This window comes from Pogoniulus pusillus, chromosome 22 (assembly GCF_015220805.1).
Source record: "Pogoniulus pusillus isolate bPogPus1 chromosome 22, bPogPus1.pri, whole genome shotgun sequence".
NCBI lineage: Eukaryota > Metazoa > Chordata > Aves > Piciformes > Lybiidae > Pogoniulus > Pogoniulus pusillus.
The window spans coordinates 6,068,939-6,093,228 of NC_087285.1; the positions used below are offsets into that span (position 1 = coordinate 6,068,939).

Below are 24,290 nucleotides of genomic sequence, written 5' to 3' on the forward strand. Positions count from 1 at the left end.
GATACACAGAACCTGAAGCAGATGATTTATTTTTTAAAAAAGCATGCAGATACAGAAAGAAAAAAGGTAATTTATTCAATTATTAAACTTACCTACTTTGGATCGAGGTACAAACTTTGGTATTTCCTTTCCTGCTTAGGAAGATGTGACTATGGTTAATGAAGATAAACAAAATTTAACAAATACATAATAAGACAGATCTTTTCTTTCTAAGCTGCCCTGTTCCCAGATTGATAATGTTGTTTACCCATAGTTTAGAGTCTGTTATAATGTAATTCTGACTATTTGCCTTGAATCACTGTTGGAATGAGAGGCCATGCAATTTGCATCTCATGTATCCAGAAAGGAAAAAATTAAGTACTGACCACTTGACACCATTGTAGTTCTTGAAATGAAGCCTGCTGAGCTTATTGTGTTGAGGCTGCTAAATGAGTCTGCTCACCAATTTGAATACATGATGAAATTCCTATTAGAGGATGGCAGTATAATTATTGATGGAATAATGAAAGTGCCAGAAACTCAATGGAAATATTGTTCTGTTAACCTCTTATTTCAGAACACAAGTTTAAAGCAGAGTTTTTCAAATGCCTGCATGGTATTTATTCTGACCTCTGGAAGAATACTCCTTGTATTGTTTCTTTCCTGGTTTTGTTGGTTCGGGTGGCCTTTTGTTTCTTTGGGTTTTTTTTGGTTTGTGGTTTGGGAGGTGTTTGTGTGGTTTTTGTTTGAGTTTCTATCAGATGCTTAAAGGTGATCAGAGCTCTGATAATTAAATAATTTTAGAAGATACTTGGAATTGTATGCTGTATTCTGTAGTAGAAATGATTTTGTACTCTAGGGTAATTGTTGTCTCCCCTCAGAGCTGTATAAAAAAGCAAAATCAATGTTGGTAGGTGGTGGTGACAAAATGCATTGCAGTCAATCATAGGTGGGAAATGCAGAGTTTGCACCATCTTAGAAGACAGACTAATAGAAAAAACCCTTACCTCTACTTAGGAAGGACACTGAGATGCTCGAGCGTGTCCAGAGAAGGGTGACGAGGCTGGGGAGAGGCCTCGAGCACAAGCCCTACGAGGAGAGGCTGAGGGAGCTGGGGTTGTTAAGCCTGGAGAAGAGGAGGCTCAGGGGTGACCTTATTGCTGTCTACAACTACCTGAAGGGTGGTTGTGGCCAGGGGGAGGTTGCTCTCTTCTCTCAGGTGGCCAGCTCCAGAACGAGAGGACACAGCCTCAGGCTGCGCCAGGGGAAATTTCGGCTCGAGGTGAGGAGAAAGTTCTTCCCTGAGAGAGTCATTGGACACTGGAATGGGCTGCCCAGGGAGGTGGTGGAGTCGTCGTCCCTGGGGCAGTTCAAGGCAAGGTTGGATGTGGCACTTGGTGCCATGGTCTAGCCTTGGGCACTGTGGTAAAGGGTTGGACTTGATGATCTGTGAGGTCTCTTCCAACCTTGGTGATAATGTGTGATACTGTGTGATACTTCTGCTTGGAAGCAAAGTAAACTCATAAGCATTTTAAAATTCTCAACCTGTTCCTTCACCGAGGCTCTATTCTGTATCGGGAGCCTTTTAATTCTTGCTGTGGGATAAATTTCCTTTTATGTGCCTGTATCAAAGCTTAGGTTCCTGTTTATAGGAATGCAGCTTTGAAGATGATGGGCTAGGGTTTTCTGTCCAACTAATTGAATTGTTCTGCATAGCCACATTTACTATTCATCAAAATAAAACATAGTCAAAAGTGAAAGTAAGTTGACAGACCTAACATAGCAGAAGATGCTCCTTCTTTCTGTTGCCAATGTTTCACCCTCTTGCTATTTCTCAGAAGCTCAATGTAGGCATACACAATATAAACCAGTTCTTTTGTGAAGACCTCAATTGTTTTAATTTAGTGTAATGTGGGTTAAGTGAGTGTCCTATATCCTCAGTGTGTCTAATGCCTTAACAAGTATAGAGTTTAATGCTGTAATTCTAAAAGCTTAAGGGAAGGATCCCACTGAATGTACTTCCTAGAGGTTATCAGCTTTACCTTTCCAAATATGTTCTATTATAGAACACATGGGTATGAATAAATCATTTTCATAGCTCTAATATATCTTTTTTAAAAAATTCTTTGTCTTCACATATGGCTTTCTTTTCTTTTAAAGGTAGCATTTTGCTGCTGAATCAAAAACTGGAAAGAGACAAAACTGAATATTGACTTGACAAATAAGCCAGCCCATTCATGTCAGTAAAAAAGCTACAGCAAAGCATGTTGTCTTTTCTAAGTAGTGGATGCCACAGTTATGAATCAACTTGAATGTAACAAAACCAAAGAAAAAATATTATATATTGATATTCAGAAAAATTAACTATACTTTCTATGTTATCACTATATTTGCTTATTTTGGGGAATAGAAAGACACTGATTTGTTTTCATATGCACTAGTTCAGGGAGGAGTGCTTACATAATGAGAGTATTTCTGTATTTGTTAGTGGTTACTGGCAGTCAGGGGAATGGCTTAGAAGATGCTGCTTGTTGTAAGGAGGCTTTTTGCTTGCAGCAAGAGAAGTAGGTTTTCAATCACAGATAGCTACTGAAACAAAATGTATTCTAGAAGCAGGAATAGACCAGATGAGAGCAAAAAGAGGGCAAGAAGTGAAAGAGACCAATGTTTTGCATTGCTGTTCAAATAGTGAAGAGAAGCAAAGCCAGAAGGGCAAAGGAGAGAACAGAAGTCAGAAATCTCACTGGTAGCCAGCTTAAAATAAATGAAGGCATCCTATTGAACCATGTGAATTTTGGATCAGATTCATTCCTGCTGTGTTGGCATCTGGAAGTAGTAAAACAATACAGTGATTGGGGAAAGGGTAACCCTTTAGCACAAAGGAAGTTAATTGTCCAGCTGCCAAGGCCACCTACATCAGCAAGGGATCTGACCCTAAGAAGAGTGGCTGCCTTGGGGCTGTGACTTTGACACTGTCTTCAATTTGTAGTCATATTGATTTTTCTGAAGGCAGGAGATGTGAATGAATCTGTTTAGAAAACTGGACACGCAGATTGATCCTCTATAACTGCTGACCAGAAGGTCATTTCCCAAAGGCCAGTAACTGTTCTCCAAGGTGTAGAGGAAAAAATAAATCTACTGCATTCCTTAGCGTATCAGAGAGTAGTTGCTGGATCTAAAGCAGTTACTGTGAATAATGTTTCATACCTTTGTCTGAAATAAGACTTATTATTGAAATCAGTGAGAAATTTTTCACTGATTGGGTTCCTCAAAACATTCAGACATTTACAAGTTTTGTCATGTATTAAACGTTTACATAAATATCTAGATGTTTGTGCATAATCAAGCTCCTGGGGAAATGATCAGCTTAAGGTTTAGTGATTATTCATACTTGCAAGGTACCTGTGAGGGAGAGCATAGCTGGAAAACCCTACACTTTCATGAGGTCTTCCCCCTGGAGTTTTATCCCTGGGAACTATGCCATGCTTCTTGATTGTGGACACAACATCACTCAGGCTTGGCAGACCCTTGTAATGAGCTTGCTGAGATTCTTCTCCCTCTCTGCTTGCTCAGTCTCTGTGGTAAGTGATACCTAAATCTAATGCTTACAACTTCTGTTATCTATAGAGTTCCCTGTATCCTATAAGGCTTCCATCTTTCTAAACAATAACTAATGCAGAGTGAGGCTGATTTAGCTTATTGCTTCTCCATAGGTGAAATTTGTTTCCTGCTGTAAAAGCAATTTTTAACAAAGAGTTTATTTGGTTCAATTTGGCGTTCTGCTTAAAAATGGGTATCACAGTACATTGTTTTACCTAATGTCTGCAGTATGCACTGGGAGGGGGAAGGCTGAAGTTCATGATTTGGATTTGAGTGTTCAGATTCATGGCTTTTTCATCATTCTGGGACACTGAAGGCTGTAATTTAAACTGTCAGCACTTGGAAATTATTCAGTGGTAAGCATTGCATAGCATGCATTAAAACAAGTATTTGGTTTATTTTTTCTTCTTTTGAGACTCTCAGGTCCCAATGTCTATTAAATATAAATAATTAAGAAAATTTAGATTTTTATGATGATTTCATTTATGATCATATGCTTTGAAGAGTATATCATAGACTTTCTGTGCTTTAGAAATTACTTTTCAGATCCAAGTTAATCTCGCAGTAGGTACAAATGGTTTGTCAGGTGTGGAGCCTTCTGCACTGCTGGTTAGCAGTCAGTGATCACCTGGCAAAACTCTCTCATCACTTCTCTTTTTCTTTCTGATGATGTCTTAAGGTCCTTTTCCTAGATATGAGCAGTGACATGCCAATTTCAATTAACTTTTCCTATAAAACAAATGTTATTATCTGCTTAGAGCTTTTGAGTTTCCATTTCTAATATGGAGAACTGGAGAGTGCAGGAGTAAGGCTTTGCTTCCTTCAGTATGATGTCACTGCACCTTGTGAACATTGTTAGCAATTATCCAACTGTGGCATTTCTTCGGGGTCCCTGTGATTTAAAGGTCAAGCCAAGGCCTGAAGATAGAATTCTCTGTCTAAAATAAGGACATTTTGTTTCACAGAACAGATTAAAAGACAAAGGCCATTGCTGTTAAAATGATGGGCTATTTTCTCATTGTGCTCATCAGGCCAAGGCTTTCTCTCAAGGTTTTTGGAGACAGCTGTTCATAGGTCTGTAGAAATGCCAATTACATCTGTGTAAATAAACAGTGTTGTTAGAACACTGATTTTACCAGAGGTGAGGACAGCAAGAAGTATTTGAGCTATCCAAAACTACATCTTTCTCTGCCCTTGGAAAAGAACAGATTTTGGAAAACAGAATGGTAGAGGGTGGAAGTGACTTCTGGATATCACCCAGTCCAACCTTCCTGCTAGTCCAGCTACACCTACCTTGGGTTGTATGGGACTGTGTACATGTGGGTTTTAAAAGGAAGGAGATTCCACAGCCTCTCTGGGTAGGTTACTAGAAAATACCTTATTTGACTGTCTTAAAACTTTGAAAACAAAGTTAACATACACATTATTAAATTGGGACACTTGTAATGTTTTCAGTGCTTGTTGCATCTGTTATGTGAAGATATCAACTCCCTCTTGTTTTGTCTTTTTTCCTGCTTATAAAAAAAAAAACCTTTTAATTTTGCTTATAATGATTTAACTCTCCCACTTTGGCTCTTTCTGTGAATAATTAGCCATACATTAGACACAGAGCTGTCTTAAACAATTTTTGTCATGGTCCACATGTTAAAACCTGGAAAAGTCAGAAATAAGCAGTTCTTGCTCAAAAACAAATGTGTACCAGACTTTTCCCCACCTCTTCTATGAAAATAAAGCTCTAGTTCTCCTTTGGCCTGAGAAGGAAGTAATATGTCTGCAATAATCAAAAATAGGCAAGGTGAGACTATATTTTACTCTTTTTAGGAGCATAAGGAAAAAGGAAGGAGGAAGGGCACAGGCCAAAATTACATACAGAGAGTGTTTCAGTTGTACTTTCTGGGCCAAAAAATTGCTTCATAGAGTGTTCTTTGGCAGAACCTATTTTTTATGATGTTTTGTTGACAAAGCTATATTGTGTTGTAGTTAATGCCTAGGCAAAACCCTAGTGCTGAGTTAGGATCAGCAAAGCAGATACTTCAATGTATTATTTGAGTTGTTTCAGAAATACAAGTTATGACTCTGCCAAAATGGAACTTGGGAGGTTGAGTGTTGGTTGCTTTCAGTGTTCTGCCTGGCCTTTGCAACCTGTGTTTAACAGATATGATATTCTGATGCTTTGGAGAAGATTGCCAGATCCTACATGAGAAATAAAATAGAGAAGGAGTGAAACAAAAATAAAAAAGACAAAAGTAAGACAAGGCAACTGTAATAGAATCCATCTCAATTCACCTGCATATGATTAAGGAGGGTGTGTTTTTGTTGGCTCCTGAAAAGGCTCCAAAGGGCTTGAGAAACTTTAGAAAGGTAACTGAAAACCATTGTAAGTGCAAGTATTCCAGTGTGTTTCTGAGAAAACACCACTCTTGGGCTAAGTCCTCAGGCCTTTATGAGAGTCTTGCTAAATTGAATGAATAATTCGTGCTATTTGTTCAGTATTCTTAATTTTAATTTTTATAAAGTAAGTGTCTCTCTCCACTGATGTATTCATAATTCATTCGTTGTAAATTCCTCTTCAGCTACTGGAGGAAAATTTTATTTTATGACACTTTTGGAGCAGGAAGTGCAGAGCACTGAAGAGTGAAGGCTGTTATCTTATTCACATGACACAGGCATATATTATTCATAGTGTAATACCCAAACTGCAGGGATTGATAGATGGGACTTACATAGTCAATTCCCAAGCAAACTAAAAATATATTTTAAAAATGAACTGCTTTTTGAGTGGTTAATTCAAAATCAGATGGATTACTATAAGACACTCTATGTGATTATTTTTCCAGTTGGGACTTGAAGTACCTAGATACATTTTTCTCTCAGATTGGAGAAGTTTCAATGCATTATTTTTTCCTTCTGTTTCAGTGATTTAAAATCTGAAAAAGGGACCAGTAGATCAATAATTTAGTGCAGTCAGATGAAAAGTGTCTTAACCTGTTGGTTCGATTGTAGGGTATTATGGAGTCTAACATGCTGAAGCACTGCATTTAAATTGTATAATCCATATTCAAAATAACTTCCAGTGGGAGGAAAATTGGCCATTGTGGAGGAAATAAATGTCTCTGGCTGCTCCTTTTATGCTGTATAGAAAAGATTGGTCAGCAGGAAGAAATATTGCAGGATTATTCCTCATACAGATGAGAAAGTGAACCCAGCTTCTTGGTGTTATGACTAGTGTTAAGAGAAGACCTTCCCTTTCACATCCTTTAGTCAAGAACTTAAAACCAGAGTAATCTTAAATGTCTGCTTGGCACCTCTGAATTACAGGAAACATGTTCAAAATCACACTGACACTCCCCTAAAATAATCTCAGTGAGTGACCTTATTAATGATCTAGTAGGTAATATAGAAACAAATCAATGCTTTTACTGCAGTAGTGTACCAGTTAGAGTGGAATTAATTTACTGTTTCTTGTGACCTGAAGAAGCAGCTAAACATAGTCTATGACTGCCTGGAAGGAGGTTTTAATGAGGTGGGTGTTGGTCTCTTGTCATTAACAAGTGATAGGCCTCAGGATGCACCAAGATGGTTAAGATTGGAAAAATGTCTCACAGAAAGAGTTGTCAATCCCTTGACCAGGTTTCCTGAGGAAGTTGTGGAGAAACCATATCTGAAGGTACTTAAAACATGTATAGACACTGTTCACTAAAACATGTCAGTAACTTCAGAAAGTTCAGTTACTTGGAGACCTAACAGAAAAGTGAAATGACTGAACAGCATTAGTGCTGTTGGATCTTGAACCAGGACAGGTGTTCAAAGACATGATTTAGTGGTGGACAGGGCAGTACTGGGTTAACAGTTGACTCTGCCAAGCAATTCTGTGGTTTTGTCTCATACTCAAAAACGATGTCTTGGTACCATTGCCACCTAAGATTGCTTGTATCTTTCTAGAATGGCTAAGGCAGAGTGCCTCTTGAAGTTTTCCTTCACTCGCTGTTCTTCTAATAGGAGATGTAGATAATTTGTTCACAACTTAACAAGGAGTGACCACTTCTGTGATCCATTAGGGATCAATTAGGGATACAGTTTTATCTCTGCAGGAGCAGAACTCAGGAATCACAAACAATTTGTTTGTATTTTCTGTTGCTGGATTTAAAACCACAGTTTGTGTCAGAACACAATATCCTTAATAGCTGACAGCCTGGTTCTTGTGTAAAAGCTGTGTTACACTGATAGCTACCTGGCCCTTAGTCTGACGAAATCACCTAGACTAGACTCAGGTGAGCTAGAAGTTAAGGAATGAAGCTGTATTTGCAGCTTAGCACAATATGCAAGCAGATATTTACAATATATATAACAACTATATACAGCAATATACAAGGTAAAGGTAATACAGAAGCACAATATCCCTTCGAGAAACCAGAGTCCCCAGGAGGGGCTCTCAGCCACCCTTGCACCTTCTTTCCACCCCTCTACCATGTTCCAGAGTATGCCTTGCAGTCAGGGTGAGGTTGGAGGATCAGCAAGGGAGTTAGAAACCAGAAAGATTAGTTATACAGAGACACTGTGTCTTATCTCTGTTTTGTGTTCCTGTTTTTATACTTCTCAGCAAACCTATGAGCGAAGTAGACATCACCATCGTTTCCTTTTCACAACCTATAATCTAATTTCTCATTAAAATATTCCAATTTGCCTGAAACTAGCACAGGCCTGCTCACATGGACGTGACCTTTGAATTGAATTTATTTATAAACAGACAAATAGGCAGATTATCCTCTTCTCTATCTAGTTTTACACTAAAATGTCTGATTTCTGTTGCCAGCTGAAAAACACAGTGACTTTGGAGACACATCATTCATGTTTCAGGAAGACTCTTTTCCATATCTGCCACTTGCCAGGGTCCTGTTGTGGAGGATTCTAAATAATTTTGATTGTCACAGAGGATGAAAGCAAGTAATGATTTTTACTGAGATTTCTGTAAACCTTTTGTTGGTTTCAGTATGTGCGATCATATTTGACCTCTGCCCTAATACAGGTGATGTGGATGCGTAGTTTGAAATAAAACTTGTGTAGACAAGCATATTTGTGATACAGACTTTTATTGCTTCTAAGATGCCATGTGCTAACTTCAATTCCAGCTGTCACATTCTCACTCCTCTTGAATATTTTCTTTCTCAACTGGAGAAAACCTTTATTAATTCTCAAAAACTTTTGTTGGGCCCAAAAGATGTAACTTGTGAAAAAATCATAGCATACACTGTGTTTTCTCAGCATTAAGCTCAGAGATGAACATGACTGAAAATCAATGATGTACTTGGCCTGCAGCCTTGTCATTTATTGATTTTACATGTCGTTTGTCTCCATAGAAAATGCAATTATTGCTTAAATACAATATAGTATTTTGCTAATAGGATACAAATGTCACCACTGAGTATAAAGGTCACACTTGCATGTAAATGATTGTCAACCCAATTTCATGCTTGTTGCTGCTATGTTGAAGAGATTGTTAAGAAACAGGAGACATAGGTCTTTTTTTGTGGATGTTAATGGAAGCTCAGCTGTTGAATTCGGTGCCAGAAGTGGTTCTGATTCTCTGGGCTTCAGTTTGTGATCTGCCTTGACTGTGCTTTACAAAAGATTATAGAGGATTTCCTTCATCCGATGTGGGGCCACTGCACTAGCTGTGATTGTGCAGTGGATCCCTTGTTGGTGTGTGTTTAGCAGAAGGTGGTGTGGCTTCCTCAAAAGGGTGGCTTAAAGCCTTACTTTTCACTGTCCTGCCTTGAATTCTCTTGTAACCTGAGCAGTGGGCAGTATCCAGACAAGAGCCTGCTCCTTGAAGATCCTGCTTGCCAGAGTTTTCAGTATCTGCACCTTGCTTGTTTCTTTCTCTGTAGAAGTTAAGACTGTGATGAGGGTAGGTGCTTGATTCTCAGCTGTTGAAGCAAATCAGGAAAGTCAAGCGTGCATGAACAAAACAAAACCTTAGCTAACAGAAAGATAGGATAGTACTAATTTCTAATGCATATTGGACATATTTGACATCTTTGTCTTACATGAAGAAAGTTTTGTAGAATAATCAGGTGTTATTTGTACCTCTTTCTAAAAGCAGTTTGGTACAGGGTGTTTGGGCCTCATCTGTTAAGTGATAGTGTAAGTTTCTTTAAATACCACATCTGAAAATGATAACCAGATGTGAAGATGTGAGCATGTACCTGTAGGAAAAATTTTAGGGAAACCTTAAAACTTTCCTGTCTGTTCTTCATTCTGGTAACTTGCAGTCATGTTTTATACCATTTTGAAAGTTATCAAACACTAGAATAACTCTGAGAAACTGAGTAGTTATTCCTCAATACAAAGTTGTATTGATATTAGTACTACTTAACTACGTCTTCAACAAGGATGTCTGATTTTGTCCAAGTAATGGAAATACCTTAGATTTAGAGTTCAGTAGCACTGAGAAGAATCACTTAATTTATCTGTAGCCAAGCACAGGCATTTTTCTACCTTGGAGAGCTCTGTTTAGTCCTAAAAATGAAGCATTACTGCTTTGTACTGATTTAATGTATGGGACAGATGTATCAAGGGGAAAAAAAAAAAACAGTATTAGACAAGTATAACTCTCCCATTTCTTAACACTTAACGTAACTTGCTGTACCATGAAGATTTAAATGGAGATTGCCACTTACATAATTAATTCTTTTTTGTTTCATCCTCCTTACTAATTGAAAATAGGCTTTCAATGCAGAATGCTTTGAAATTGTGTGAAGAGATGGAATTGGAAATGAACTTAATTAACTACAAACTGTCCAAATCAATCAGTGTTTCACAGTGCCTTTGTAATGTACAGAGTTCATAATTTAGTTGAGATTTGCCGTAATACATATGCCATAATTGCAAAGTAATCATGCTAAGAGTGTACAAAATGCAGTGTTGTCCTCTGATGCTCTTTTGGGATGAAATGTCTGTTTTCACACACCAGACTGGATTGGGGGCAAAAGGGTGTATTTTTCCATTAACCAAACAGAGGACTTGTGTAACATAGGGCATTTCTCCAAATCTGGCAGGGCTTTCAAATGTTAATAGCTAGAGAGAAAAAAATGTTTGAATTCAGTGTCAAAGCAATCTGCTATTTCAAATGATAGTGTTCTTACTATGCTGTTTGTGGTGTTTGCAGCATGGAAACCATAAGCTTATATGGGAAGATCAAGGAAAAAAAAACTCATGCAAAATTGTTTTACAAAGTTTCTGTGGGTTCCCAGAAAGTAGGCGTGGAGAAAAGCTCCTGCAGAATCAAGGCCATTGAGTAACTCTGTGTACTGTTTTCTAGCAGGGTGGAAATTTGTCATAGATGGGGAGAATTTTTTTCTTGATGTTTTTATTTGTCCTTTTTTATGTCTCAGATGTAGTCTTGAAGTATTGTATCTAGTGAATGGGGCTATCCAGTGACCTCAGACAAACTATTTGTCGTCTCATATCACATCCTTTGTGTCTAAGACGCACAGATGTATCCTTAGTCACGCATCAGCACTAACTCAATGTAATGGCTTCTCTTTTGTGAGCCTGATGTGCAGTTGTGCCTAACTGGTTTGTTGTTGTGCAGGGACTCACATCCAGAATAGATGTCCTGTACACAGTCATCAGAAATGTGCATCTCCTATACTTTGCATTTGAAGGGGCACTACCAAGTTGTCAGTTGCAGGATTACATGATTCAAGGCTGCAATCCAATACTGAATTACATTTGTCTTCTAACAAAGTCCCAGAAAGAGTTCTTTGTTACTCTTATGCAGATCCTCTTTCCTTTGCAGGGTGTTTGGCATGCTTATTTAAGATCATTGCTTTGTCTTGTCTACAACATCTGTGAAATTATTTGGTTTTTCACAAATCTTTATGAAGTAGGACAGGCTTAGATTTGCCTTTGTGCCTGTTGTGGAAGGCTTAAATAAGCCTAAACATGTCTTGGCTTGCCCAGATGTGTTTTTCTGCTCCACTTTCTTCTGCTGATGGGAGAAGCAATAGCAGGAAGGGAAAATAAAAGGCCTGATGCCTTAGAGCCTCTGTCTCCTTCCAAACTTGTTTACAGGATAGCCGCGCGTGTTTAAACTCTTGTTTGTGTTCTACCCTAAAAAGGTAAAAGTAAACCCTGGTTTTACCTAATATAGTTAAACTTGGTAAAGTGCCTTCTGATTGGCTGATCTGTGTGCAAAGGGCCTTTAGTCTTGGGATGCATTGGTAACAAGAGATGAGCAGGTAAACACAACGTGCTTTTGCCTCAATTTTTGTGAGGATTTTGTGACTACTTCAAAGCCTTCTTAACAAAACTAATTTTCTTAAGTGAATCTGAATGTTTTCTGCCTTAAGCAGAAAGGAGCTCCTCGAGTCCCTCTAGTGGGCAACTGCAAGAACCTCTTTGCAGTTCTACTGGTATAGTGTTTGTTGTATATTGCTGGTTATTTCTTAAGTGTTCTAGATCCTCTGTTGTCATCTATGTAGTGTTTTCATGACCATTGCAAAGAACCCATTATTATTAAATATTGTGGCTGGTATCAAGAGTTCAGAATATCAAATTTAATAAACAATATCCATTTTTAAAAAAATCCCATTTTGCCCCTTACTGCCATGATAGTTCCTTGTGAACACTTCCTTGATTCTGCCTGTACAGTCATTCCACTTAGATTGTCAGCGTTATTTCTTGAAATGGATGTATTCAGGCATGTCTCCGTTACTCAGATTATTTACTTGTTAATGGAACCCATTGTAGCTGTGGCTAGCTTTCTCCTTCAAAACTTACTCAATTGGAGCAGTTGTGCAGCTTGAAAATGGTGCTTTTTGTTTTCTGTCAACATTCCAATCAGCATTTCCTGTCTTTGTTTTGCTCCAGCTGTAGATCTTTTATTTCTATTAAACAAACCTCTTGAATTAGGGATTCTAAAAGCCTTCCAAAATTAGATGCCTGATTTAAGTCTCAAAACTTGTATGCCTCTTAACTTTATTTTGATTTCTTACATAGAGCTGAGATCTTCTAGAAGCTTTACATCTCTGTAACATTAACTGGTTGAATCAAGTAGTACATATAAGTCTAATGTTTCCAACCAAGTGATACTTAAATATAAATTATATCGTACTGCTCCATACCAGTGCAGCCTATCATGCCATGATAATGGTTGTGATATCTTTTTTTCTTGTCTTATGTTTCCCTTTCCCAGGTTGTCCCTCAGATGCTGTAATCTTGGAGCAGATAGCTAAATTAAAAGGCTAGTTTCTTCAGAATCCTCTCTTCGTATCAACAGTTGGACAGTGCTCTTCAAGGTATGTTTTTGTTTTTTTCCCTGAAACTTGCTCTCTGTAGGAGTATCTCCTTCCTCTTTCTCTTGTATTCTTTTTCCACCCCACACTTCACCTTCATTTTTCACTCCAAAAAGAGTTTTCAGGATGCGTTAGTGGTGTGGTGCAGTGCTGACAATATCTAGTCAGTTGCAGACTTGAAGAGTAAAGCTGGCCTTACTGAAATCCCTGCTGTGTGACACAGCACCCTCTGTCAAGGGTGGACAAAGATCCAGGAGAAAGTTAAGAAGCTAATGGAGTAAGGCTTGCTTGATTAATAGCTAGAGACAAGCCTGTCAGCCACTAACGAGGAGGAGTGAGGAACCAGACAAGGATGGTCTGGTCAATCACGTAATTTATTTCCACAGTAACTCAGCCTCATTGCTGAGAAAACAGAAACTAGGCACATTTCCTCCCTTCCTCCAACAGTTTCTCCTGATGTGTACTAAAGAGACCAAATTCTTGGCAAGAATGAATTGTAGTTCAGTTTACTGGCTTTCTTTTTTGTACCAAAAAAAGTCTTCCAGGATACAGTTCTTAGGGTGATTTTTTTTTATTGCCTCCTTCAGCATCTGTTTTTCCTGGGAACACATAGTTACAGGTATCTGCTTAGAAGATCTACCTAACTTCAATTTTCTGTTAAAGGATTCTGTGGTAAGGAGGATTTCAATGTCTCACCAAGTGGCAGTAGTTACTAAAGAAGGGTTTTATAGTTGGGTATTCATGAAACTCCACTTAGTGTCTTTCCTGGGCAGTGACAGCTTTTAGCAGTACTTGCTTAGCTCTGGGCACACTATGAGGGATTTGAAAATGCCCAGTTGAGCAAGCTGATGTCAAGTGATATAATAGTGAGCACTCATGATAGTCCAGCCAAAATCATTCTGCTTGGGGTACTTAGTCCAGATGTTCAAAATGTGCACATGCTGCTCTTGCCAGTAAACTGTGTGTTGGGAGAGTATCTTTAGCTTGGCCAGCAAGCGTTAGCTGGCAGAATAGTCAGCAAGAATTGGACTGGCTGTCTGGAGCAGTGTGCAAGGATTATGAGATAGTAAATATCCAGCAAGCGTGATATAACATAGTGTCCAGAGATCAGAGGTCGAAAGACATCAGACAGAGTGAACCTCAGTCTCCTAGTGCACAGTCCAAACTATCCTGACAGTTACTGTCTGTGACTTCTTCTCAGGGAGGAGATAATGTGGAGTTTGATCAAGGGATCTTGGAGTGGTGTTATTTCAATTCATAGCAGTCGGAATATTTCCCTTACTTGGATTAATGAAATACAGAATACATAGGGGTTAAAAAAAAAAAAGATAAAAGGACATTTTTTACAGTTCAGTAGTGCGCAGAAGATTTTTGGAGCAGGTAAGTTACTCCTGCAAACATAGATACATTTCAGACTAAAGAATTTTTACACCCACAGATGTTTATAGTAGCAGCCAGGTAGCTCAGGATCAGAGCCATCTTTTTCAAGCAATTCTATAATTTAAATGTTTAATAAACAAACCCAAAACATAGTATTCTGAGGTTTTGCTTGTTTCTTTGGTGGTTTTTTGTTTTGTTTAAAATGTAGTCATGTTTTGACTGCAATTATGGAGAGTATTTAAGAAATAGAGATAAAATTATTTGTTCCAGTAGTGTGTGTCAGGTATAAGTCAGTGTTGCCTAAAGAAGTCGGACATATTCCTAACAGCCGCTGTTAATAACACACATGAGAATCAAGAGAAAGCACTTCATAAGTATGAAGGATGGGACAAATGAGCAAATTGGGTAGTGAAAGCAAAACAAAACTGAGGAAAAGTATTTCAGAAGAAGACAAACATCACGAACTGCAGACAAGAAAATTATTGGGACAGTAAATGATGATTTTATGTATTTTGCACAATACCTATGAAATGTGTGATGACAGCTTCATTCATAAGTGAGACTGAAAAAGATAAATACTAACCTGGTAGGCTGAATATGCAAGAAAATATACAGTTCTTCATATATTTGTCTTGGTTTGGGTAAGGGCTTAGGGTTAGATTTAGTAATTATGGGGGTTGTTTTGATCAATTTTTTTTTCTTTTTATTAATTTTTTTTAAAGTAAAATGTTCTAGGAGAAGCAGTCCTTAAGAGTAAAAGTGTTTTTACAGGAAACAAATGCAGGTTAGCTAATGGTCTCCCCTCTTACCAATTAAGCTCAGATCAATATTTTGTTGCATGAACAGATTTGACAGTTGCTATACAGACCTCACGAAGAACCAGTAGCCAGACAAAAATCAGCAATTGCTTGATGAAGATAAGAATCCTTAAGCCAGTTCCTAAGGAAGTCCAGGCGGTCTTTCCGTGAGGGCAGCAGATAGGCAGTGCTGTAGTCTTCAACAACTGTGTATAAGTTGCCACGTGGTGGGGATGCCCTGCATGTGAAAGGGCAGTGTATTTTCGTGGGTGGATTTCTGCTCCCCTCAATGACTCCTGAATTGAGCAGAGTCGTGTAACCAACTCCAGCCTGGAAGCTCAAATTTACTAGTGAAACGTTGTGGTGTTTTGAGACAGTACTATTGGGAAAGAGATTTTAGATGATAAACACTTTATGGGTGAATTCTGTATGTTAAATTTCTGGTGTAGTCTATTGGCATTCTGCTTCAGAAAACCTTACACATTTAACGGCATCTCTGACAGAATTAGCTAAGAAACTAGTTTTCGTTATTTCACTCATTTTATGTCTTCATAGTCTCAGTAATTGTTGACTGATTCATTTCAACTAATCAGCTATTTGATACAATTATTCTTAGTTGGGTTTAGTTTTGTCTTGGGAATCCCTTAGCTCTTTAAGAGTCTGGATGGCACTCAGTGTCCGGAATAGCAAGAAAGGAGGAGAGTTGAGGGCAGTTAATATTCCTTATATTGCTCTTCAGTGTTAATGAGCTGTAACTTTCACTGTAACTGGGAGCACTACAAAATTGTACGAGTGGGAAAAAGTTACGTATCTGAAGTTACACTTTTTGTGTTTGCCAGACTGTAGCAGGCTAGGCCTGTACAGCAGTAGAAAGCATCACACTTAACACTGGAGGAGAAAAATATCTCACTAGTGGTATGAAAGTAATGCCTCTATGCTCAGTAGCATGTTCTGCTCTCTCCTGGGTGAAAGTACATCAACTGGGTTGTGAGTAGAGCTTGCTGCAGATGTGGCTGACAGATGAGAGAAGATTTTAACACAAATTTTAGAAAGGCAAAGCTAAATGTCTTTCATCGCTGTTCATTTCCTATTAATCCTTGAATGACTTTGTAATGAAGGAGACCAAGTGCAGTGCAGGGCCAGGAAAAAAGGTAGTGCTTCTGAGAAGATGCTGCCTTGGTGTGGTGCAGCTGGGTGTCAGTTGACTGGTTGTGTCCTGATAAAGAGATGTGAAAAAGCTGGAGCACCATGTAGGATTGTACTGTTGATATTACAGGTCCTGAGAGTACCCTGGAAACTACAAAAAACAATTAGGAATTATTTTTGTCCAATTTCTAGATCTGTGCCTCAGAAGCACAAGGAGGTGGGACTAGACTCTGTAACATAGAAGCCAAAAGTTTGCTCCAAAACAATACTCACAAAATGAGGTAGTATTGGTGTGGTTTGTTTTTTTCTGGAGCCAAATCACTTGAGGGAATTGTAGGACACCGAAATGCTTGCTCAGCATTGCTGAGCCAAGATGTGAGGTTTCAGTTGCACTGCCACAGAGCTGAGTGAGCTGGTGGCAAGCAATAGCAAATTGAGCCTTCCACTGCCTCTTTGTTCACTTGTGGACTTTGCTAGAAAACAAATCAGTGAGGCTGATTCAGTACTTATGCTTGTGAATGAAAACAAGTGTCTGTGATTTTAATCATTTAGAGTGCTGGTAAGGAATCTTGGAAGATATCAATCCTTTGTAAAAACTAATTTTTGATGCATTTATTTGTGCAGAATCAATGTTTATTGTAAGAACCTCTTGATCAAGCATACAGTCAGCTGATAGATGTAGTAAAACTGGTACTTGAAATGGTGTTAAAGCTCAGATGGGGCAAACATTGCATCTCTGTCATTGCTACTTAAAAACCACTTCAGCACGTAAAGTAGGGTGCTATGGACTATTAGAATGAATGTAACATGTTTATGCTATGCAATGACTGACATGCAGACATCTTGAAAATGTAATGAGTTTTACCATATTGATTTCACAAATACTATATTTTTGTCATTATTTGGAAATCCAAAAGTACAGCTCATGAAAGTGAAATACAGGGAACTTCAGAACACTCTATGAGCAAATCCCACTGTTGTATGCTATAAACCAGTGAATCCTCTGAGTATGACAGAATAGTTAAACTGTTACTTCAAACTCTAGATCACACTATTTTTGTGTCTCTCTAATCTCATATTCTCCTTTAACTTATAAATTGCCCAAGTGACATGGACTAAGCCAAGGGAACTTTTGAAATGTATTTAATATGATTTTATTAGCTTTGCTGCAGGCTCAGGATATGATTTGGTGTGTGAGAGACATTATCTGTATTCAGCGATACTTCCCTCAGGATTCATTCTCCTTTAATGAACAGTGAGAGACAGTAGCAGTGTATATGATGTACCTTTTAGCATTGTTGATGAGTTTCTGCCGTTAAAAAGTGTGTGTCATTGTTATTTACTCTCTTATACTGCAAGTTTATTGGAGGCTGCAGCCTCCTTGAGCTAGGCAGTGTCGAAGGATGGATAATATTTCTATATTTATTTAGCTGCTTTTCCTGAGAATAAGAGGCAAAGACAAGCCTTTAAAAAGTGTGAATCAAACAACTTCATAGGTGCTGTTAGCATTCTGGGACATTGCAGTGGCTGAGAAATGGTTGATCATGTTGTATTGAAATGTATCAAGCAGTTTTGTCATCCTAGGAATTATAATATTCTTTGATTTCTTTGCTGACTTCTCCTCATGATACCGTTTTGCTCAATAGTTCAGAGAAGGAGGCTACTAAGTAAATTCACTACCCCAAGCCAATGTTGTGGGGTTTTTCCCCCACCATTCTGCATGTAATAAACCAGGCTACCTGAATTTTTGGAATAACAATGAGGGTAGTACTGTAATGACACAGACCTAAAATACCTTCAGAAGAAGAGTTTAGAAAATGAACGTTTCTGTGACCCAGACTACCTTTCAGGATTTGGTGGTATTGTAGAAATATACTAAGAGAGAAATCACATTGAGTGGGAAAAAAGAGGAGTTTTGCTCAGCATCTGAGAGATAGAAAAACAAAGGTGGTTTTAATTTTCAGGTTGCATGGTGTAGTTTTGCTTGTTGGGTTTTTGTTATTTTCTTTTAAAATACTTTTGCTCTTCATCAATTAACTATGTAATTTATTCTCTAAAGCATATTTTGCCTCGCTCTACACTACAGTAATAGGACAGGTGTCCCCCTTAGCATTGTGCCATCCTACCATGTCCTCAGACTAGTAATTTTCGAGTGGATACACCTCTCTGTCTTAACCTGAAGAAACAACAGGAAGCACGTGTAATAAGTTGAAGGTGTTTTGGAATGCTGAAAAGGACAATTTCAAGTGCACATGATGGTTCTTGCTGCAGAGGAGATGTATTGCAGCATTCCATGGTATCTGTAACTTTTTCAAGCCTTGCAGCTGCTTTTCCTGTGCATCACTCTACTTGAACAGAGAACATACAAGTTTTTTCCAGGGTGGGAGTGTTCTAGCTTGATGGGTGCTAATCTTTTGTGTAGAGATGGTAGAAAAAGTAATTATTCAGTGAGCTTTTATAAACACCTGAACTGGATTCTCTGGTTGGTGATTACATTGGTGTTGTTGCTGGTGCCAGCCCTGTATATCTTAGTGCATCTGTGCCTTCTTTTGGCTATGGCATGGCTCGCTGACACTTCCAAGTATGATGTAGTATCTATTGTTTTTTTCTCCTTTGCTGTAGGTGTAAAGACTTGTTATTCCCTAAATTAAAATAGCATGTTGCTGCATCATCATCATCATCATCATCTTTTAAAAGTCTCAGAGAAGATGATGCCTCCCCAACCCTCTTCCTCTTCCCCCACAAAAAACCCCAACAAAACAAAACCTAACAACTACACTGAAATAACCAGCAACCCAAAAAAACCCTAACCCACCCCCCCACACACCCCCCGCAAAAAAAAAAGAACTCACACTAAAACCAACCAACCTGAAACTACCACCATTGGAGGGGGGGTGAGAAATGATGCATGTCTTCTTATTTGCTGTTATCTGTGCTGCAGTACATTGAGTTGAATACAGAGGAGATAGTTTCTCAGGTGTTACTCTAAAGGTCTGTGCACTTTTGCAGTAACCTCCCTAATTTTGTGCTTTGCAGCTAGTTCCTGTACCAAAGAACTGCAGCACTTGAAGTGTGTTTGTGCTTTCTGATTTCAATAATATTCCGCCTTGTTTTTTTCTAAGAAATAAGGCAGAGCATCTCCTTCAGTTAATATTTTTTGTTTGAACAAATGGTGTATTTTCAATGCCTTCAAGAATTAAATCTTTAGTTATTACTCTCAAAACAGTTGTAAGTTACACATCACAGCTAAAACCTTGATATTCCAAAAGGTGATAGATGCTTGGTGATATTTATTTCCTGATTAGAAATTCAGAAAACAACTGTTATAATTTTTTTTCAGTGCATGTCTAGGTAAGTGGGAGCAGGTTTATGTTTATTTCTTGGAACAAAATACTGGACTCTGGTGAAGGTAATTCTCCTAGGAGTTCAAGCATTCATTTACCAATATACTCTTTTTTTTTGATGTAGCAGATTTCTGTTTTGTTCAACTAAAACAAAGCTCAGTAAGGAACTTCTGCTGAAAAAAATAGCCCCAAACTGCAATAGAGCAGATAGGAATGCAAGCGCATGTGTGCAGCTACAGATACAGGGCTACAGATTTATTTAAAGTTAGCACTGACTACAGGTATTTCATTTGTGTTCCCCTGAATGTGGTCTCAGCTCTTTAGACTATGTGTAATAAAATATACATGTGCTATGCATAACATTAAGAGGTTAATGAAGTTAGTTTCATAATAACTGAACATTTTGGGGATCCCTTCTACTGTCAAGAATTGATTACAGAGATCATAACCTCTCAGCTGGTATGTCAAAGACACTATCAAACCTGGCAGTTAAGCTATTACCCTCCCAGTATAACCCACTCATTGTCCTGCAGAAGCTAAGCCATCATTTTGATAATCAATACTGTTATTTTTCCTTTAGTTAAGAGATGGATTTCTTTATCATTGCAGAGTGGAGGAGATAAACTTCTTGCAGATCAATAGCATAGGACTCTTCCTTTGCTTGCCTCAATCCTGATAAAAGCTTATCTTACTGACTCAACAGTTTAGATAGAAGCAGCAGAAACCTCTGTATTTAAACATTTGTTATGGGATTTTTTTGTTTGTTTGGCTTTGGGCTGCTGTTGCTGGTTTTCAGTGTCTCCTGAACTTGGGTGGATTGCTTGGCATTTCAAGTATTTCAGAACTCTCCAGTAAGCATCAGCTTTGTCATTAAAGTGTTACTGCTGTGGTTTTCCTGTGTTATGTTGACATTACTTTCCAGTAGTTCAAAAAGCTGTCTCGGAACCCCCCAGGGTCACAGGTCAAACTAATTGGAAAGTTGGATGGAGTACTGAATGCTATTAATGGAAAATTGATCCTGAGAGATGAAGCTCATTACCTAGGAATGCATAACTGAAGTACTACCTCAGTGTAGGTCTCTCTGTGCCCTCTGTAGGACTAAAGCTACAGAAGACAAAAGAAACTTTCATAAATTTTCTTTAGAAGGATTTTTGAAGAACATTACAATATACTTGTTTTGTGCTTTGAACCCAGCTGGCAGCCAGACCGCATGCAGCCTGGGCAGGGACAAGTGAGATAAATGGAAGGGTAAAGTAGACTTGTGTATTTAGGTGAAAACAATTGTTATAATAATGGTAATAATGAGATATGTACATGAATGATTAAATGGTTCACTGCTTGCTGAACAATATTCAGCTTGTTCTTAGCTAGCAGTCCCAGAGGAGAAAACAGAGAATCATATGTAGAGTTTAGTTTGCAAGGGATGTCCAAATGTCATCTAGTCTATACTCCTCTGTCATAAGCAGGAGCAGGTTGCTCATAGCCTTGTTCACCCTCACCTTGAATATCTCCAGGGACGAGGCCCCAGCCACTTCTCTGGGCAAACATCCTGAAACCCAGGTCCTAGACATCCCCAGCTTTCGTGGCCAACCTTCATCTGTTCGTTGAGCATAACATGTTATGGTGTGGAATATTCTGCTGCTCACTTCAGGTCTGCTGCTCTGTTTGTGTTTCCTCCCAGCTTGTTCTTGTATACGAAGACATGAGAGGTTGACAAGTTCTGGATTCCGTAGCAACAACTTAAAACATCAGCATATTGTCAACATTCTTCTCATACCAGTTCTCACACTGATTCTGAACACAGAACTACTTTAGCTACTAAGAAGAAACATCAGCTGTCCCCCAGCCAAAACCAGGACAATTAGTACATAGACAGTTCGGTAAATAATTAAAACGGAGGGAAGAAAAGAAAATTCAGCCAATTTGTTTCAAGTGTGAAATCATAGAATAAACTTAAGAAAACGTGACTGAACACTGGCTATGGGGCCTCAGTGTTGCTGGAAGAGGCACAGGCATGGCTTTGAGCAGAGTGCATCCTTTAGAAATCTCAGGGTAACTAGATTGAGATCTAGTTTTTAGGCTGTGTAAGCAAGTTGCTTTTCTACTATGCTGTTCTGTCAGCATTTCTGCTGTGTGTATCTTAACCTCATCCTAGATGCAACTGAAAAGTCCTTTTGTGTTTGGCCTGTCACTCAGAAGATGTGTCATTGAACGCTATTACCTCTGTAGGTGTCCAATCAGAACCGGTGTCTAACTAGAGTTGCTTTGTCTGAAATACTCAGGCAAACAAAGGAGGAACCATTACAGCCTATTACACACGAAAGGAACTTTCCCTAGATTCAGTAAGTGGCGCAATTTGTTTAAGAACTCCACCAAAGTGCCCTAAGTGGGTTCTTAGTGCTGCTCTGCAGACTCTGGATGGCTGCCCCGCCGTGCTTCTTTGTTTAATCCTCTTTCAAGAAACCTTTCCTCCTGTATTCTTTTCACTTAGGTTATTAGCATCATTTCTGTCTTACCTTTTGCAATCCTTTGTCCCTGGGTTACTGGAAAAGTGAAGCATCCTCCTACTAAAAATGGGTCTATGTGGGATTATTTGGTTTTATATTTATATGAAAGTTTTGAAAAGAAGCATTCTTTATACTTGGGAATTAAAACTTAGAGATACTGATAAAGATAATAGCACCTCTAGTGGTATTATGAAAGGCTAATATATGGAGTAATAATTCCCTGATGTAAATTGATGTACAGCAGCTGGTGTATCACTCGGAAGCATTCTTTATACTTGGGAATTAAAACTTAGAGATACTGATAAAGATAATAGCACCTCTAGTGGTATTATGAAAGGCTAATATATGGAGTAATAATTCCCTGATGTAAATTGATGTACAGCAGCTGGTGTATCTCTCGTCTCTCTGACATAAAAATCAGGTTGATAAAATTCAAAAAACAGAAGACAAAAATTGCAGTGAGCAGTTCACCAGTGGTTCAGATTCTGTAAACATGATGCCCTAGGCACTCATGAAAAATGTAGCCTCTCTGCTTTTTACCTAGTAGGGTCATGTCCAAATCCTTTCACTTCGAAACCGCATTGCCTCTTGCTTCGCTATTGTACCTTGCCCTTGTTCCTACTTTGTTGCTGCCTTAGAGGCTTCTGTTGTTCCAGAGATGAGAAAGGAACCTTTATTAAGAGAGATTTATCTGGAAAGGTCAGACTCTACATTACCTCAGCATTAGGCTCAGTCTGCAGAATAATGATTTCATTTAGAACACTGAGTTTTTTCAGACTTACTACTTCTTTTAAACTATGGCTTTGAGGAATCAAATGTATATCAAAGTCTCATAAATAAGTGAATCTCCTTTCCATTGAAGGCTTCTGAAGCACTGGAAGCTTGAATGTTTTCTTCATTCATTTACAGTACTTTTTGACTTCAATAAATTCCTCTCCATACTGTTGATATTTTAGAGACAGCACACCTCCACAAAATAAAGTTTGTGCTCCCAATTAGAATTTGACTGCCTTCACAATTCCTGTTTTAGGAAGAGAAAGGATTATAAACATGAAATGGGCAGAAAATGGAAGAAATTACTGATTTCCTGTAAGTGTGGGTGTTAGTCTAATCAGAGGGATAATACTAACAAGCTTTCTTCATGTTGGCCTATAAATCAGTATCTGTTATTCTATGTTACAATTCATTAGTGCTCATCCATAAGCTAGGATACAACTTTTTTAATACTATGACAAAAATAGAGCTGTTGTACATGTCTAAATTTTCAAGGCAGTGATTTTAAATCTTGGCTTCATTGACAAGGTATTGATTTCTGCCTGCATGATCTAGTAATTGTAGCAAAAAAGCACGTAAGAACCGTTGCCCTGTGTAGTAGCGTCTGGAAATCCACGTGTATATGCCAGTCACAGTATGAACACAGATCAAAAAGAGACTGTAGAGGCATCTTATTTAAGTATTTGACAGGATACAAGAGATGTAGACATGGAAGAACAAGTGAAACAGTGTTTGCTGGCCATAATGCTGTAGGTATAGGCTTGTGCTTTGTTAAAGCTTTTGAGGGCTTTGCATTGTGTTCTGAAGAGATGTTTGAAGATATATAACAAAATAGTTTGGTGGCTCTTTGTGGGATCTCTTCCCAGCAAGATTGGCAAGGGAGGAAGTACTTATTTAAAATGTAACAGGCAGATGAAAACTGATGGGATCATGGGTTAACCCAGGGGAAGGACCGAACTCTTAGGAGTGAGAGCCTACTAATTAAGGTCGATACAGGCTAAGGGCATTGAACATGAAAATGAGCAGTTCATGTTTGAGGTAACAGAGGAGGAAGTGCCTAAAGAAAGGGCATGTAGGAAAAACCATTCTGTTAGGAGAAGGGTGTTGCCAGAGGCTAGTAGGAAAGGTTGTATAATGACATGTATATTTTATGTGGCATGCAGCAAAGTTCTATGAGGCTTTGGCATGCTCAGGATATGAGGTCCTAGAGACAGGTTGGATTTATTAAAAATACTCTGGGCTCCAGGAAGAGGATAGGATAGAAAGGCTGAAAGAAAAAGGTAGGTAGTGTGTTGGTTTGAGTTGTGGGAGACATAAGGGAAGGTGTTAAGGGCAAGAGGTTGAGATGTCTCTTCTACTTACATGAGTAGTTATATGGAAGTAGCATCATGTAGATATATGAGGAGAGGTCACAGATGCAGATCAGTCTTAGGCTAAACTAAGATAGATAAGGTGTACAGAAAT

At 38.5% G+C, this 24,290-nt stretch overlaps 1 protein-coding gene across 25 annotated transcripts in view; it reads left to right on the forward strand.

Moving 5' to 3' along the window:
* The window catches only part of TENM2 (teneurin transmembrane protein 2), a 1,869,083-nt gene that overhangs the window by 187,106 nt on the left and 1,657,687 nt on the right, over positions 1–24,290 (forward strand). For 24 of the 25 annotated variants that reach the window (XM_064161561.1, XM_064161557.1, XM_064161558.1 and 21 more), the window contains one exon: positions 12,779–12,881. The gene's annotated coding sequence lies outside the window, so the exon portion shown is untranslated. Of the gene's footprint in view, positions 1–12,778; positions 12,882–13,462; positions 13,551–24,290 lie in introns of those variants that run through there. The other variant, XM_064161567.1, reaches the window with a different exon arrangement.